The following is a 17,838-nucleotide window of genomic DNA, read 5'->3' as shown; positions in this document are numbered from 1 at the left end:
TGCTCAGGGCATGTTTTACAATTCACAAAGACTTCTACCTAATGGATGTGAACGTAGTTCCAAGTTGTAACCATACTATTACCATGCAGAATAAGTGCACAAATTTTCTTGAAGTTCTCAGGGCTCATATATCTTTTGTCACTTTTCCTGCTTCGACACATTCGATGGATGTAAATTCACTCAAGGGTGTTTTTTGGGCAAGCACAAGTGTAATCTTACTTATTTGTCTATAGATAACTGCTTGTTTTTCTGAAAGTTGATGAAAAGCTCAATGGAAAATTAAAGTGTTTTTTTTTTATCTTAAAGAAAGTCACTAATATTACACTTAATTCTTAGTGTTAGTATGCTTAATTAAACAATGTAAATAGTTAATCTTTTAATCCTACAATCTTCGTTTCCCAGGTGATGCAGGGTATGGTACAAACTTTGTTATCCACATAACTCATAACCCAGATCCAATGAAGAGAAACATCTCCCAATGGAGGACCACACTAATCACAAAAAAACCCTGGCTATATTGCTAGATCATTCTAGTATGGAAGCACAAAACTATTCTAAAAAGGTTGCTTATATTAAAATTACTTTATGAGGCCTGTGCAGTTTGGCTAAACCTGAACAATCTCATCTAGACCTGGATTATGAAGATAAGTCTATTGATGTTGTTTGGCTAGAGGATATCCTGCGGGAGGCAACCAAGCTTGATACAGTTAATTTCAAGATACTCTACCTTAAAAGTAAACACACAGGATTTAAAGGGATATGAAACCCAAAAATGCTCTTTTCTGATCCCTTGCTTTTCAACAAAAGATACTAAGTCCCTACTTTTCAGCAAAAAAAACAAGACAGGACAAAGAAATATTCGGCAAGATTATGAGTTTGGCGTTAGAGTCTATGCGGTGCTAACGAGCAGTTTATGCTCACCAGTCACTTACAGACAGCGCTGGTATTACGGGTTTTTACAAACCCGGCGTTAACCGCAAAAAAGTGATCGTAGAGCAAAATTTTGCTCCACATCTCACCTCAATACCAGCGCTGCTTACGTTAGTGGTGAGCTGGCTGAACGTGCTCGTGCACGATTTTCCCATAGGAATCAATGGGGGAGAGCCGGCTGAACAAAAACCTAACACCTGCAAAAAAGCAGTGTTTAGCTCCTAACGCAGCCCCATTGATTCCTATGGGGAAAATACATTTATGTCTACAACTAACACCCTAACATGAACTCCGAGTGAACACATGAACACCCCTAATCTTACACTTATTAACCCCTAATCTGACGCCCCCGACATCGCCGACACCTACATTATATTGATTAACCCCTAATCTGCCACTCCGGAAAACGCCGCCACCTACATTATATTTATGAACCCCTAATCTGCTGCCCCCAACACCTACATTATATTTATTAACCCCTAATTTGCCACCCCCAATGTCGCCGCAAACCTACCTACACTTCTTAACCCCTAATCTGCCGCCCCCAACGTCGCTGCCACTATATTAAAGTTATTAACCCCTAAATCTAAGTCTAACCCTAACCCTAACACCCCCTAACTTTACATATAATTTAAATGAATCTAAATAAAATTACTATTATTACCTAAATAATTCCTAGTTAAAACTAAATACTTACCTATAAAAAAAACTAAGCTAGCTACAATATAAATAATAGTTACAATGTAGCTAGTTTAGGATTTATTTTTATTTTACAGGCAAGTTTGTATTTATTTTAACTAGGTAGAATAGTTATTAAATAGTTATTAACTGTTTATTAACTACCTAGTTAAAATAAAGACAAATTTCCCTGTAAAATAAAACCTAACCTAAGTTACAATTACACCTTACAATACACTATAATTAAATTAATTCCCTAAATTAAATACAATTAAATACAAATAAATAAAATTATCTAAAGTACAAAACCCCCCCACTAAATTACAGAAAATAATGAACAAATTACAAGATTTTTAAACTAATTACACCTAATCTAATCCCCCTAACAAAATAAAAAGCCCCCCCTCCAAATAAAAAAGCCCTACCCTACACTAAATTACAAATAGCCCTTAAAAGGGCCTTTTGTGGGGCATTGCCCCAAAGTAATCAGCTCTTTTACCTGTAAAAAAAAGTACAAATCCCCCCCCCAACATTAAAACCCACCACCCACACAACCAACACTACTCTAAAACCCACCCAATACCCCCTTTAAAAAACCTAACACTAACCCCTTGAAGATCACTTTACTGGGAGAAGTCTTCACCCAACCGGGCCGAAGTCCTCAACGAAGCCGGGAGAAGTCTTCATCCATGCCGGGCGAAGTGGTCCTCCAGACGGGCAGAAGTCTTCACCCAGACGGCATCTTCTATCTTCATCCATCTGGCACGGAGCGGGTGCATCTTCAAGATATCTGGCGCGGAGCATCCTGTTCCATTGGCTGATTGGAACAGCCAATAGAATGCCAGCTCAATCCTATTGCACCTACAATTATCTACAATTAAACCTAACACTACACTATCAATAAATTAATTACATACAAATACCTACAAATAAATACAATTAAATAAACTAACTAAAGGACAAAAAATAAAAAAAGAACTAAGTTGCAAAAAATAAAAAAATAATTTACAAACATTAGAAAAATATTACAACAATTTTAAGCTAATTACACCTACTCTAAGCCCCCTAATAAAATAACAAAGCCCCCCAAAATAAAAAAAATGTCCTACCCTATTCTAAAATACAAATAGAAAAGCTCTTTTACCTTACCAGCCCTTAAAAGGGCCTTTTGCGGGGCATGCCCCAAAGAATTCTGCTCTTTTGCCTGTAAAAGAAAACATACAATACCCCCCCAACATTACAAACCACCACCCACATACACCTAATATAACCCAAACCCCCCTTAAATAAACCTAACACTAAGCCCCTGAAGATCTCCCTACCTTATTTTCACCACGCCGGGTATCACCGATCCGTCCAGAGGAGGCTCCGAAATCTTCATCCAAGCCCAAGCGGGGGCTGAAGAGATCCATCATCGGGCTGAAGAGATCCATCATCCGGCTGAAGAGGTCCATCATCGGGCAGAAGAGATCCATCATCCGGCTGAAGGGGTCCATCATCGGGCTGAAGAGGTCCATCATCGGCTGAAGAGATCCATCATCTGGCTGAAGTCTTCTATCAAGCAGCATCTTCAATCTTCTTTCTTCCGGATTCATCTTCATCCCGCCGACGCGGAACATCCATCCTGGCCGACGACTTCCCGGCGAATGACGGTTCCTTTAAATGATGTCATCCAAGATGGCGTCCCTCGAATTCCGATTGGCTGATAGGATTCAGCCAATCAGATTGAGCTCGCATTCTATTGGCTGTTCCGATCAGCCAATAGAATGCAAGCTCAATCTGATTGGCTGATTGGATCAGCCAATCGGATTGAACTTGAATATGATTGGCTGATTCAATCAGCCAATCAGAATTTTCCTACCTTAATTCCGATTGGCTGATAGAATCCTATTAGCCAATCGGAATTCGAGTGATGCCATCTTGGATGACGTCATTTAAAGGAACCGTCATTCGTTGGGAAGTCATCGGCCAGGATGGATGTTCCGCGTCGGCGGGATGAAGATGGATCCGGAAGAAAGAAGATTGAAGATGCTGCTTGATAGAAGACTTCAGCCGGATGATGGATCTCTTCAGCTCGATGATGGACCTCTTCAGCCCAATGATGGACCTCTTCAGCCGGATGATGGATTTCTTCAGCCGGATGATGGATCTCTTCAGCCCGATGATGGATCTCTTCAGCCCAATGATGGATCTCTTCAGCCCCCGCTTGGGCTTGGATGAAGACTTCGGAGCCTCCTCTGGATGGATCGGTAATACCCGGCGTGGTGAAGATAAGGTAGGGAGATCTTCAGGGGCTTAGTGTTAGGTTTATTTAAGGGGGGGTTGGGTTAGATTAGGGGTATGTGGGTGGTGGGTTGTAATGTTGGGGGGGTATTGTATGTTTTTTTTATACAGGCAAAAGAGCAGAATTCTTTGGGGCATGCCCCGCAAAAGGCCCTTTTAAGGTAAAAGAGCTTTTCTATTTGTATTTTAGAATAGGGTAGGGCATTTTTTTTATTTTGGGGGTTTTGTTATTTTATTAGGGGGCTTAGAGTAGGTGTAATTAGCTTAAAATTGTTGTAATATTTTTCTAATGTTTGTAAGTTATTTTTTTATTTTTTGTAACTTAGTTCTTTTTTTATTTTTTGTACTTTAGTTAGTTTATTTAATTGTATTTAATTGTAGGTATTTGTATGTAATTAATTTATTGATAGTGTAGTGTTAGGTTTAATTGTAGATAATTGTAGGTATTTTATTTAATTAATTTATTGATAGTGTAGTGTTAGGTTTAATTGTAATTTAGGTTAGGATTTATTTTACAAGTAATTTTGTAATTATTTTAACTAGGTAGCTATTAAATAGTTATTAACTATTTAATAGCTATTGTACCTGGTTAAAATAAATACAAAGTTGCCTGTAAAATAAATATAAATCCTAAAATAGCTACAATATAATTATAATTTATATTGTAGCTATATTAGGGTTTATTTTACAGGTATTTAGCTTTAAATAGGAATAATTAATTTAATAAGAGTTAATTTATTTCGTTAGATAAAAATTATATTTAACTTAGGGGGGTGTTAGTGTTAGGGTTAGACTTAGCTTTAGGGGTTAATAAATTTAATAGAGTAGCGGTGAGGTCCGGTCGGCAGATTAGGGGTTAATACTTGAAGTTAGGTGTCGGTGATGTTAGGGAGGGCAGATTAGGGGTTAATACTTTTTATTATAGGGTTATTGAGGCGGGAGTGAGGGGCGGCAGATTAGGGGTTAATAAATATAATATAGGGGTCGGCGGTGTTAGGGGCAGCAGATTAGGGGTACATAGGGATAACGTATGTTGCGGCGGTGTGCGGTCGGCAGATTAGGGGTTAAAAAAAATTAATAGAGTGGCAGCGATGTGGGGGGGCCTCAGTTTAGGGGTACATAGGTAGTTTATGGGTATTAGTGTACTTTAGAGCACAGTAGTTAGGAGCTTTATGAACCGGCGTTAGCCCAGAAAGCTCTTAACTCCTGGCTTTTCTCTGCGGCTGGAGTTTTGTCGTTAGATTTCTAACGCTTACTTCAGCCAAGGCTCTAAATACCAGCGTTAGGAAGATCCCATTGAAAAGATAGGATACGTAATTGGCGTAAGGGGATCTGCGGTATGGAAAAGTCGCGGCTGCAAAGTGAGCGTTAGACCCATTCCTGACTGACTCTAAATACCAGCGGTAGCCCAAAACCAGCGTTAGGAGCCCCTAACGCTGGTTTTGACGGCTAACACAGAACTCTAAATCTAGGCGTATGCGAATTATAAACAAATATATATAAACAGCGAAATTGTAAAATAAACAGTTCCTGTTATATGTTTAAATAAGAAAGAGCACACACTTACACAACTTGAACATTGCTTACCAAGAAATACTATTCTGTATAAACAGCCTTATTTGGCTGCATGAAAACAATTCCATATTTTTGATGCATCCCTGTGTGTACCGTGTGTTGTGTTAGGGGTATAGAAGGGTTAAATCATATATTTTGTAGTGAGTTTCTGATACTATTGTATTAGTAGATGAACCCTAAAGGGACTTGGGAAAGGGGTAATTTTGTACATCATATGTAAAGAACTGTAAAAGGAAGGGAAAAAAAATATATAAACTATATATATTTATAATATAGTGTAGTATGATGTTTTCTGGAAAAACACACAGGCTAACACCAGAAATTGATCAGATCATATTCTGAGTTAAGCCCATTGGGCATCCTGGTGTGCAGCCTGTGTATCCAGAAAACCTCCCTCTTAAGAAGCAAAGTGTCCCTATCACCTCCCCTATTATTTGTATTTACAACTTCAATGATTGTCCAAGACAGCGTCCTGGGATCCTTGTTGTGCTTAACCTTGGAATGATTCACCAAGGGTGTAGTTAGTTTGCCAGTCTTAATGTCGTTTATGTGTTCCCTTATCCTAGTCCTGACCTGTCGAGATGTTTGACCTGTATACTGGATGTCACATGAATCACAATTGAGGAGATAAACTGCATATGTGGATCTGCAATTAAAAAGCGCTCTATGTGCAAATATTTCACCAGAGTATGCGCTTCTGAACATATTGCCCAGTTTTGCATGTCCACATGCTATGCAGTTAGTGTAACTACATTTGTAGACCCCTTTGTATCTTAACCAGGAGGATACACTAGTTTCATCCTGTTTCAATTGTGTAGGGGCTACATAGTTGCCTATAGTTTTACCCCTTTTGAAAGCAAATCTCACCTTTTGTGTGGCAATCTGCGCAAGATCATCATCTGCCCTCAGCAGTGTCATGTGTCTGCGTATGATATTACATATCTGGTAGTATTGCCTACTAAACTGAGTCACAAAAGTTAAATGTTCAGGCTTTTCATCACATTCTGTAGATTTATCTCTAAGGAGATTAGTTCTCTCAATAGCCCTTACTTCTTCCCGGGACCTGTCAATATCCTGTTTGGGGTAACCCCTCTCAAGGAATTTCCTAGACAGTTCTGTTTCATGTTTGAAGTGTTCACTGTCACGCGTACAGTTCCTTTTAACCCTAGTGAATTGTCCCTTTAATACTGACTTAAAGACCTGTTTAGGGGGAGCGGAGTCTGGCCAGGCAGGGAAATGGCCGCACATTGAGAGGGCTCCAATACCCCATGTAGGCAATATAAGCTAAAACCCAGCATTACCCCTTTCTTCCCCTACTCAAACCTGTGGGACAAATTAAGGAAAGCCCTGCACACAATATCTGACAACTGAACAGCCAAAACAAGAACATTCACAACGCCATTATCGGAGAGCTGATTGCCGCGGCACGGCCGCATATCAAACAAGTGACCTGCTCCCAGCACACAAGTAACTGACATCTGCCACAAATAATCGTCAACGCACCTCCGGACACCTGACCGGTAAGATTAATAAAGCGGTCACAGACAGATAGGGGCTAATAACGGAGGAGCCGCACATGTTAGACAACGCACCGCGTGTGAACCACGCTCAGCCCTAGATACGCCACACTATAATAGCTGGTCTCAAACAGGGGACAAATAATAAGATACGATACCTGACTACTAATAATAGCTACACAGTCTTGTTGTCAACCGGAGACATACAGCATAGATCCGGTGAGGAGGGAACTGAAACGGGCCGATCTGGAAAGGCCTAGGTGCACAGAGACTGTAAATGTAACAGGCTAGGAGCATACGTTGGACTGTACACAGGCCTCAAAACAGAACAGAGCAAAAACCCTGGCGAGAACTGTCTTATTACTCCCTTATATTAAATAATACACCTCCGTGTTCAAAGACTGTTAAACATGGGACTTTGTTATGCTGGCATGCTAGTGTGAAAGAGACTCTAACAGGAATTTCAAATTTAATAACAAACAACTACATTCCTCTTCCCTTTCATACTTCTTTTCACAAGTGTATACGCCTTAGGTAATGCCTGTTAAGAGGCAAGCTAAAAATCTGATTCCTCCAACCCACTAACTCAATTTCTAAAACCAATTGATCTAAAGGCAACTACATCAAGCGACATTATGGCTAATAATCAAAATGTTACTGCAGCTAAAAGCCTGCAAACTGAACCCCCACATACCCCATACATCACCAAAAATGACTTGCAACACCTCTCTTCCAAAGAGGATATAAAGGGAGTTTTACAAGAAATGAGGGACCTGTTTGGTGACCTTAGAAAAGATATGGGTGCCCTGGACAACAGAGTAAAAAAAATAGAGGAACAACATGACGCCATCAACGACAACTTAAAGCTCAATACAGAAGATATACGGAACCAAACAGATCAAATTTTTTATCTTACAGACAAAGTAGAAGATCTAGACAATCGTTGCAGACGCAACAATCTCAGATTTAGAGGGATATCTGAAACAATACATCCTCCAGCAATAGAAGGATACCTACAAGCCCTCTTCAGGGTAATCAAGGACACCCCCACAGCGAAGGAAATCCCCATTGAAAGGGCCCACAGAGCACTCAGGCCCAAGCCTCCCCCGAAGGCCCCTCCTAGGGACATAATTGTTAAATTCTTAAGTTTCAAGGATAAGGAGGAAATTCTCAAAGGAGCCAGAGCCAAACACCCCATCACACACGCAGGGGAGGAAATACAAATCTTCACAGACCTTTCGCCTGTCACTCTACAAAAGAGAAGAGATCTTTCTCATATAACATCCCATCTCAGGAAAAACAAAATTCAATACCGATGGGGATTCCCAGTATCTATCATTGTAAACCACAACAACAAAACAGTCATATATAAACCAGGAACGGATCCACAATCTTTCTTTAAAGACATATCCTTACCGGAGACTACTACACCAGCTACACATCAGCCAACAAGACCGGGAACGGCTAGGCCAGCTGTCCACATGGAACTTTCCTCCTGAGATGTCTAGATAAGTACTTTGTTTGCCTTACAGGGAGTGCAGAATTATTAGGCAAGTTGTATTTTTGAGGAATAATTTTATTATTGAACAACAACCATGTTCTCAATGAACCCAAAAAACTCATTAATATCAAAGCTGAATAGTTTTGGAAGTAGTTTTTAGTTTGTTTTTAGTTATAGCTATTTTAGGGGGATATCTGTGTGTGCAGGTGACTATTACTGTGCATAATTATTAGGCAACTTAACAAAAAAACAAATATATACCCATTTCAATTATTTATTTTTACCAGTGAAACCAATATAACATCTCAACATTCACAAATATACATTTCTGACATTCAAAAACAAAACAAAAACAAATCAGTGACCAATATAGCCACCTTTCTTTGCAAGGACACTCAAAAGCCTGCCATCCATGGATTCTGTCAGTGTTTTGATCTGTTCACCATCAACATTGCGTGCAGCAGCAACCACAGCCTCCCAGACACTGTTCAGAGAGGTGTACTGTTTTCCCTCCTTGTAAATCTCACATTTGATGATGGACCACAGGTTCTCAATGGGGTTCAGATCAGGTGAACAAGGAGGCCATGTCATTAGATTTTCTTCTTTTATACCCTTTCTTGCCAGCCACGCTGTGGAGTACTTGGACGCGTATGATGGAGCATTGTCCTGCATGAAAATCATGTTTTTCTTGAAGGATGCAGACTTCTTCCTGTACCACTGCTTGAAGAAGGTGTCTTCCAGAAACTGGCAGTAGGACTGGGAGTTGAGCTTGACTCCATCCTCAACCCGAAAAGGCCCCACAAGCTCATCTTTGATGATACCAGCCCAAACCAGTACTCCACCTCCACCTTGCTGGCGTCTGAGTCGGACTGGAGCTCTCTGCCCTTTACCAATCCAGCCACGGGCCCATCCATCTGGCCCATCAAGACTCACTCTCATTTCATCAGTCCATAAAACCTTAGAAAAATCAGTCTTGAGATATTTCTTGGCCCAGTCTTGACGTTTCAGCTTGTGTGTCTTGTTCCGTGGTGGTCGTCTTTCAGCCTTTCTTACCTTGGCCATGTCTCTGAGTATTGCACACCTTGTGCTTTTGGGCACTCCAGTGATGTTGCAGCTCTGAAATATGGCCAAACTGGTGGCAAGTGGCATCTTGGCAGCTGCACGCTTGACTTTTCTCAGTTCATGGGCAGTTATTTTGCGCCTTGGTTTTTCCACACGCTTCTTGCGACCCTGTTGACTATTTTTGTCATGTTCTGTCTCAGGATATCATGTGAGAGCCTCATTGTCTGGAACAGTTGCTTTAAAGGAAGGTTAGTAGAAGCCATACTGATTGAAAATGAAAACAAATTTATTTAAATAACAAAATACTTTGTTTAAGCAAATACTTGCAGAATATTTAAATATGCTACTCAGGTATGTTAAGACCACATACAGCAGGAGTGAAAATAAAGAAAACTAGTAAGCAGAGATGCAGATTCAAAAAGGAAAGTCTTTCTCTTGGTAATAACTGAAATGTAAGATTTGCACAAGGCAGAAAACAACTTGTAAACAGGTAGCAGGTTTAAAGGTAAAGTCTTTCTCCTTGTAATTGCTGAGTCCAGGAATTGCACAAGGCAGGAAACAACTTGCAAACTGGTAACAGGTTTAAAGGTAAAGTCTCTCTCCTTGTAATTGCTGAGTGCAGGAATTGCACAATGCAGGAAACAACTTGCAAACTGGTAACAGGTTTAAAGGTAAAGTCTCTCTCCTTGTAATTGCTGAGTGCAGGAATTGCACAATGCAGGAAACAACTTGCAAACTGGTAACAGGTTTAAAGGTAAAGTCTCTCTCCTTGTAATTGCTGAGTGCAGGAAATGCACAAGGCAGGAAACAAACTTGAAGATTGGTAACAGGTTTAAAGGTAAAGGCTTTCTCCTGGTAATACCTTGTAAACAGGTGCAAAGGAAATCTTTCTCCTGGCAATGGCCAAGTGCAGGAATTGCATAAAGCAGGAAACAAACTTGTAGATTGGTAACAGGTTTAAAGGTAAAGGCTTTCTCCTGGTAATACCTTGTAAACAGGTGCAAAGGAAATATTTCTCCAAAGAAATACAGGAAACAGGTTCTGACTTGACAAAACAGATCCAATGTGAAGACACTAATGCAGACTAAAAGCCATCCTTAAATAGGGAGGTTTTGCACAGGGTTGGTTCTGATTCATTCCAGAATTGAGAACACCTGTGTGTTGCACAGGTGTAATAACAAGTAAGGCAAATAGTTATTTATCAGATCTTTTAAGATCCATGCTATTGCTAGAACTGGCTGTGGCTCAACATGTAAGCAAACAGAAATAGCAATCACAGAGCCACAGGTTCAAATCCCCATACAGCCCTTCTTAGCAGAATGCCTCCCAGACCTTTTCTTTTTCTTTTTAGTCTGGAGGCTTGGTTCATGACAGATGCCCCCTCCAAAGAGCGCACTCTGGGCGCTCAAAGCCTGTTCAAACATCTGAAGGTGGGATTTACGAACAAGTGTTCCATTTGAAGCCCTAATACAATCAGATGGAATTGATTCTTCGCTTGGAACAGCTGCCTGAGATTGGGGATCCTTAGAAGATATCACTGTAGGCATAACAAGAGTTGAAGTACAAAAATTGGTTTGATTTGGAGGTTCCTGTTTATGCCCAGCAGCTTGCAATGGACTGGCTGATGGGCAGAGTACCTCCGGGTAGGAAAAGACCTCTCCTTCAGAGTCAAGGAATTCGTTATCTGGGTCATATCCGCCTGATGGGTAGAGTACCTCCGGGTAAGGTATGACCTCTCCTTCAGAGTCCAGGAATTCATTTTCTGTGTCATTTATATCCAAATCAACCATCTCATCCAATTCTTTCTCAGTCAATGAGTAGCTGGGTGAAGGTGGTGCAGGGAGGTGTGGAACTTTAGATTTGTCAGGGTCTGATTCAGCTGGAAGATTTGTCACTTTTATGTTTGATGAGTGACTTTTGTTAGATGGATCTCCAACCAGGGCAGAAACAAGGTAATGTGCAGGATTTCCAGGAGGTGTTTTTGCAGAGTTCCCCAATGTGGTAGATGCAGAAACAGAGGCAGTGGCATGGGTAGTGGATGTAGTTGAAGTTGTACTGCCAATGACCATCTGTTTCAAATCAGGTACCATTTCTTGAAGTGTGTTAGAAATGGTTGTTTGGAGACTAGATGTATTCTCAGTAGCTGGATCCTCTCCAGGGGTATCTTTAAGTTTGCTAGTGGAAGAATAATTTGTTCCCTTAACATCAGAGTCCATTTTAAACTTGGCTATATCTCGACTTGATCCTCTAGGGGGTCTTACTGGACACCCTGTGATGCGGTGACCAGTTCCCCCACAATAGAAACAGAGGTTAAGCTGTCTTCGCCGAGTCTTTTCCTCTTCTGTTAAGGGTTCTTTAAAACCTTTCCTTGTTTGGGAGGTAACTTCAGACAAGGTTTTGGTTGGGAGAGATAACATTTCCACCAGCTCCATGAAGTTAATCAGTATGTCCTTAATAAACTTTAACACTGATTCCAATACAGAAATAATCCCAGAGGGCTCTCTTTTAAGGTCTTCACATTCTGTCATGTTCTGTCTCAGGATATCATGTGAGAGCCTCATTGTCTGGAACAGTTGCTTTAAAGGAAGGTTAGTAGAAGCCATACTGATTGAAAATGAAAACAAATTTATTTAAATAACAAAATACTTTGTTTAAGCAAATACTTGCAGAATATTTAAATATGCTACTCAGGTATGTTAAGACCACATACAGCAGGAGTGAAAATAAAGAAAACTAGTAAGCAGAGATGCAGATTCAAAAAGGAAAGTCTTTCTCTTGGTAATAACTGAAATGTAAGATTTGCACAAGGCAGAAAACAACTTGTAAACAGGTAGCAGGTTTAAAGGTAAAGTCTTTCTCCTTGTAATTGCTGAGTCCAGGAATTGCACAAGGCAGGAAACAACTTGCAAACTGGTAACAGGTTTAAAGGTAAAGTCTCTCTCCTTGTAATTGCTGAGTGCAGGAATTGCACAATGCAGGAAACAACTTGCAAACTGGTAACAGGTTTAAAGGTAAAGTCTCTCTCCTTGTAATTGCTGAGTGCAGGAATTGCACAATGCAGGAAACAACTTGCAAACTGGTAACAGGTTTAAAGGTAAAGTCTCTCTCCTTGTAATTGCTGAGTGCAGGAAATGCACAAGGCAGGAAACAAACTTGAAGATTGGTAACAGGTTTAAAGGTAAAGGCTTTCTCCTGGTAATACCTTGTAAACAGGTGCAAAGGAAATCTTTCTCCTGGCAATGGCCAAGTGCAGGAATTGCATAAAGCAGGAAACAAACTTGTAGATTGGTAACAGGTTTAAAGGTAAAGGCTTTCTCCTGGTAATACCTTGTAAACAGGTGCAAAGGAAATATTTCTCCAAAGAAATACAGGAAACAGGTTCTGACTTGACAAAACAGATCCAATGTGAAGACACTAATGCAGACTAAAAGCCATCCTTAAATAGGGAGGTTTTGCACAGGGTTGGTTCTGATTCATTCCAGAATTGAGAACACCTGTGTGTTGCACAGGTGTAATAACAAGTAAGGCAAATAGTTATTTATCAGATCTTTTAAGATCCATGCTATTGCTAGAACTGGCTGTGGCTCAACATGTAAGCAAACAGAAATAGCAATCACAGAGCCACAGGTTCAAATCCCCATACAGCCCTTCTTAGCAGAATGCCTCCCAGACCTTTTCTTTTTCTTTTTAGTCTGGAGGCTTGGTTCATGACAATTTTGAATGAAGAGCTTGATTGTTCGATGATCACGCTTCAGAAGCTTTGCAATTTTAAGAGTGCTGCATCCCTCTGCAAAATATCTTACTATTTTTGACTTTTCTGAGCCTGTCAAGTCCTTCTTTTGACCCATTTTGCCAAAGGAAAGGAAGTTGCCTAATAATTATGCACACCTGATATAGGGTGTTGATGTCATTAGACCACACCCCTTCTCATTACAGAGATGCACATCACCTAATATGCTTAATTGGTAGTAGGCTTTCGAGCCTATACAGCTTGGAGTAAAACAACATGCATAAAGAGGATGATGTGGTCAAAATACTCATTTGCCTAATAATTCTGCACTCCCTGTAGAGATGGGGGGATTGTTTTAATTGTTATATATGTTAATGTCACAATATTTGATTTGAGAGGAAGGATGTGGTGGGGCTTAATCTCTCATTTACCCATCCCCCACTAGGAGGTAGGAACAAAGAACTTTTCCCAAAGTGGAACACCAAGTTATCTTAAGAGACCCATACTGCAGGACTTTTTCACTGAACTCCATTGATGGAGGTCACTACAAATCTTTAATTGGGACATTTAGTTAAGTTTTGTTTGGAAATTTTTGTATGCACTGTACACACAAACCTCTTAGCAAAAGTGTGCCTTATTGATATAATGGATTACCTCTTGCGCTTTTGTCCCTCTCCTACCCCAACACCCTCTTTTCCCCCTTCACTCCATATACCAATAACCTTCTCGCCCTGTCTTCCACACCTCCTCTCCCTTTTCATATCTTTCCCACCTAAACTTATCTAAGCAACTCCATTGTTAAAGCATAAAAGAACCAGAGGGGATGTTTATGGAAAATAAGTATGCTGCAGAAAAATTAACACTGATTGGAAGCCTTTTCCTAGTTAAACTATGCCTCCAAAAGGGGGAGGACAGATACCCAATATCAAAAGTCGTTATATAATTATCATAGGTGTACTGTACCATACCCCACTTGCCTTGTCTTTTCCCATCCACTCCCTCTCTACCCCTCTCTCCCTTCAAGTATCCCCCTCATGCTCCCAACTTTCTCTACCCCAAAATTCCCTTCCCTACCCCTTCCTATTATACTTACCCCTGATAGCCTTCTACTTTACCCTCCCTTCCTTTTCTTTCTCCTTCCCTCCCTACCTTTTCTTTCATTTACTTCTCTTTAGTTCCCTCATTTTGCTGGGTTTATAACATACATTTTATCAGGTTATTTCTTTTTGTTTGCCTAACATGGGTGTGCTCACCCCAATTGTTGAACTTGTTGTATTTATTGCTTTGAATATAGTAATTTAAAGAATTGTTAATTTTGTCTTATAATTGTTGCGGCCTTAAAAAATCGCCGTACTTTACATATAACTACTGTAATACACATATCCATTACAGTTCTCAACAGAGGTCCCTACTGAGATCCTCTGAAACATCTAACCTACCCCTTCTTCCTAACTAAACCCTCTTCTATTTTTTTTTTTTCTCTCCCTCAAAATGCAAACCAAGACCAGTAGATTCCAAGACCACACAATACGACTGACCACAATAAATGCCAAAGGGTTAAATAACCCGGGCAAACGCTCCATAGCCTTTAGAGACCTGAACAAACTTAACAGTCACATACTCATGCTTCAAGAGACCCACTTTCAGAGAGGGAAGGAGCCTAAGTGGTACAATACACAATATCCATCCGCCTTTTTTGCTTCCGGGCCTAATAAAAAGGCAGGAGTAGGCATTATATTTCACAGAGCATTACCCATAAACATCCTTCAGACCGAAAAAGACCCTGATGGCAGATATATATTACTGAAGGGATCACTATATGGACACCAAATCACTCTCATCAACATTTATGCTCCAAATCAGACACACATTGGATTTTTTAAAAAGATAGCAAATTTAATTCTAGATAACTCCCAGGGGGTGGTGTTTTTGGCAGGAGACTTCAATCTATCCTTAGAACCCCATATAGACTCTTCAAAGGGCACATCAAGCATACCCAACAAAAAACTAAAAATAATCAGAAATATACTCCAAAACCTCACATTACACGACACATGGAGGACGCTACATCCATCAGAACGGGACTATACCTTTTACTCTAACCCTCACGACTGCTATACCAGGATCGACCATATCTATACAGACCAACAAGGTCTATCTATCACAAACGAGTGCTCCATCGGTTCCATCACTTGGTCAGACCACGCCCCTGTAACTTGTAGCATACTTTGGCCCGATGTCCCACTAACACACAGAGTATGGAGACTAGAGGATACACTGCTCAGTGACCCAATATTTCTGGAATCTGTCCAAAAGAGTATAACGGAATATTTCTCGATAAACTCACAAACATCCTCATCCAGACAACTAGAATGGGAAGCACACAAAACAGTAGTAAGAGGCATATTTATAAAACGTAAGTCCTTTCTAAATAGGTTTTCTAGTGAAACATACGCAAATCTCTTACAAACAATTACATCATTAGAAACTGCCCATAAACAGAACCCTTCTGACAAAAAAGTATTAGCTGACCTCACAGACAATAGATTAGCACTTAAGCAGCATCTGATAAAAATACGTCAGCAAAAAGCATTGTTTCTCAGACAGTACTATTATGAAGGGGGAAACAAACCCGGCAAAATCTTAGCTAGAAGCCTAAAGCGCAAGCAGCTGAGCACCTATGTACACTCTCTCAACACACCGGAGGGTCATGTAGTGAAAGATAGCCCCATGATCGCTGATACATTTCGTAAATATTACAACAAATTATATAACTTAAAGGAAAATACCACACAGGACAATCCCTCATTGGAAGAAACATTAAACCACTACTTCCAAGATCTTCACCTCCCAAATTTAGACATACATTCAGCAGACTCCCTCTCTAGTCCAATCACTATAGAAGAACTCCAACAAGCAATCAAAGATGTTCCATCTGATAAAAGCCCAGGGCCTGACGGGCTCCCTTCCACCTATTTCAAAAAGTGTGGAGAGGTACTATCTCCTCATCTGTTGAAAATATTTAATGACCTTAGAGAAGACCCCAATATAACTAGAACCCTATTAGAAGCTCACATCACAGTCCTGCCCAAACCTGGTAGACCAGCCACTAGTCCGAGTAATTTTAGACCCATCTCCCTAATTAACACAGACATGAAAATTCTGGCCAAAATCCTAGCGAACAGGTTAAATAAATTTCTCGCAGACCTAATAGATAAAGATCAGGTAGGGTTCATTCCAGGGAGGGAAGCAAGAGATAATGTCACAAAAGTAATACAACTAATAAATCATGCCAAAGAAACTGGAACTCCTATGGCCCTACTAGCAACAAACGCGGAAAAGGCCTTCGATAGGGTGGGCTGGCCCTTCCTTCGAAGAGCCATGATAGAGATGGGAATTCCGCAACCTTTCCTAAATATGTCAATGGCACTCTATTCTGCCCCCAATGCGAGGGTCCGTGTAAATGGAACTCTCTCTGATTCATTTTGTATTTCTAATGGAACGAGGCAGGGCTGTCCTTTATCACCCTTATTATTTGCTATTTCCATTGAGGTTCTCGCACGTAAAATTAGGTTAAATAATAAGATTACAGGAATTAAGATCGGGGACATGGAGTGTAAACAAGCACTATATGCGGATGACATCCTCTTTACATTATCTAAAGCAGAAACTTCCGTCCCAGAATTATTGAAAGAACTGGAATCATATGGTAGGGTATCAAATTTTCTTCTTAATATAAACAAATCAGAAATAATGAATATTAATACCAATCCACAGCACATACTCCACTTGAACTTAAAATACCACATACCAATAGCGCAACACAAGATTAAATACCTGGGAATACAACTAACACCAAGTGTTCAGGACTTATTCAAACACAACTATACCCCCTTAAAAAACGACATTACCAGGGATCTGTCTAGCTGGAGGAACAAACCCATCTCTTGGCTAGGGAGAGTAGGAGTATTCAAAATGAATATCCTTCCTAGGATTCTTTACATTCTTCAGGCCTTACCAATCCCATTACCGGCTGGATATCTTAAACAGCTCCAATCCATAATAGAAAGCTATATATGGGCAAATGTTAGACCTAGGATTCCCAAAAAGACAATGTACATGCCTAGAGATAGAGGGGGCTTGGGTCTACCAAACCTCTCAGTATATAGGACAGCAATTTTCTTACAAAGAATAGTAGAGTGGTCCCACAACGATACAAGCAAGGCTTGGCTACATCTAGATAGACAAATTTTCTCCCTAAACAATATGGGTATACTAACCTGGACCCATACTGCACACAGACCAAAAAACATACATAAATACCTTATAACTACAGAAACACTATCTGAATGGGATAAAATACTGGCAACTAGCACCCACATCTCATCACGATATTCCCCTCTCACCCCAATAATTGAAAACAGAGACCTCCCATATAGTAAATTAGGCTATAGGCTAAAACAACCTTACAATCTGAGAGTGGGCTCCATGCAATTCCTTAGGGAAAATAATGTCATTAAAACGCAAGCCCAATTAGCTGAGACACACGGAGAACTGTTCTC

This window comes from Bombina bombina, chromosome 3 (genome assembly GCF_027579735.1).
Source record: "Bombina bombina isolate aBomBom1 chromosome 3, aBomBom1.pri, whole genome shotgun sequence".
NCBI classification, from domain to species: Eukaryota; Metazoa; Chordata; class Amphibia; order Anura; family Bombinatoridae; genus Bombina; species Bombina bombina.
Note: the sequence above shows the minus strand (reverse complement) of the source record.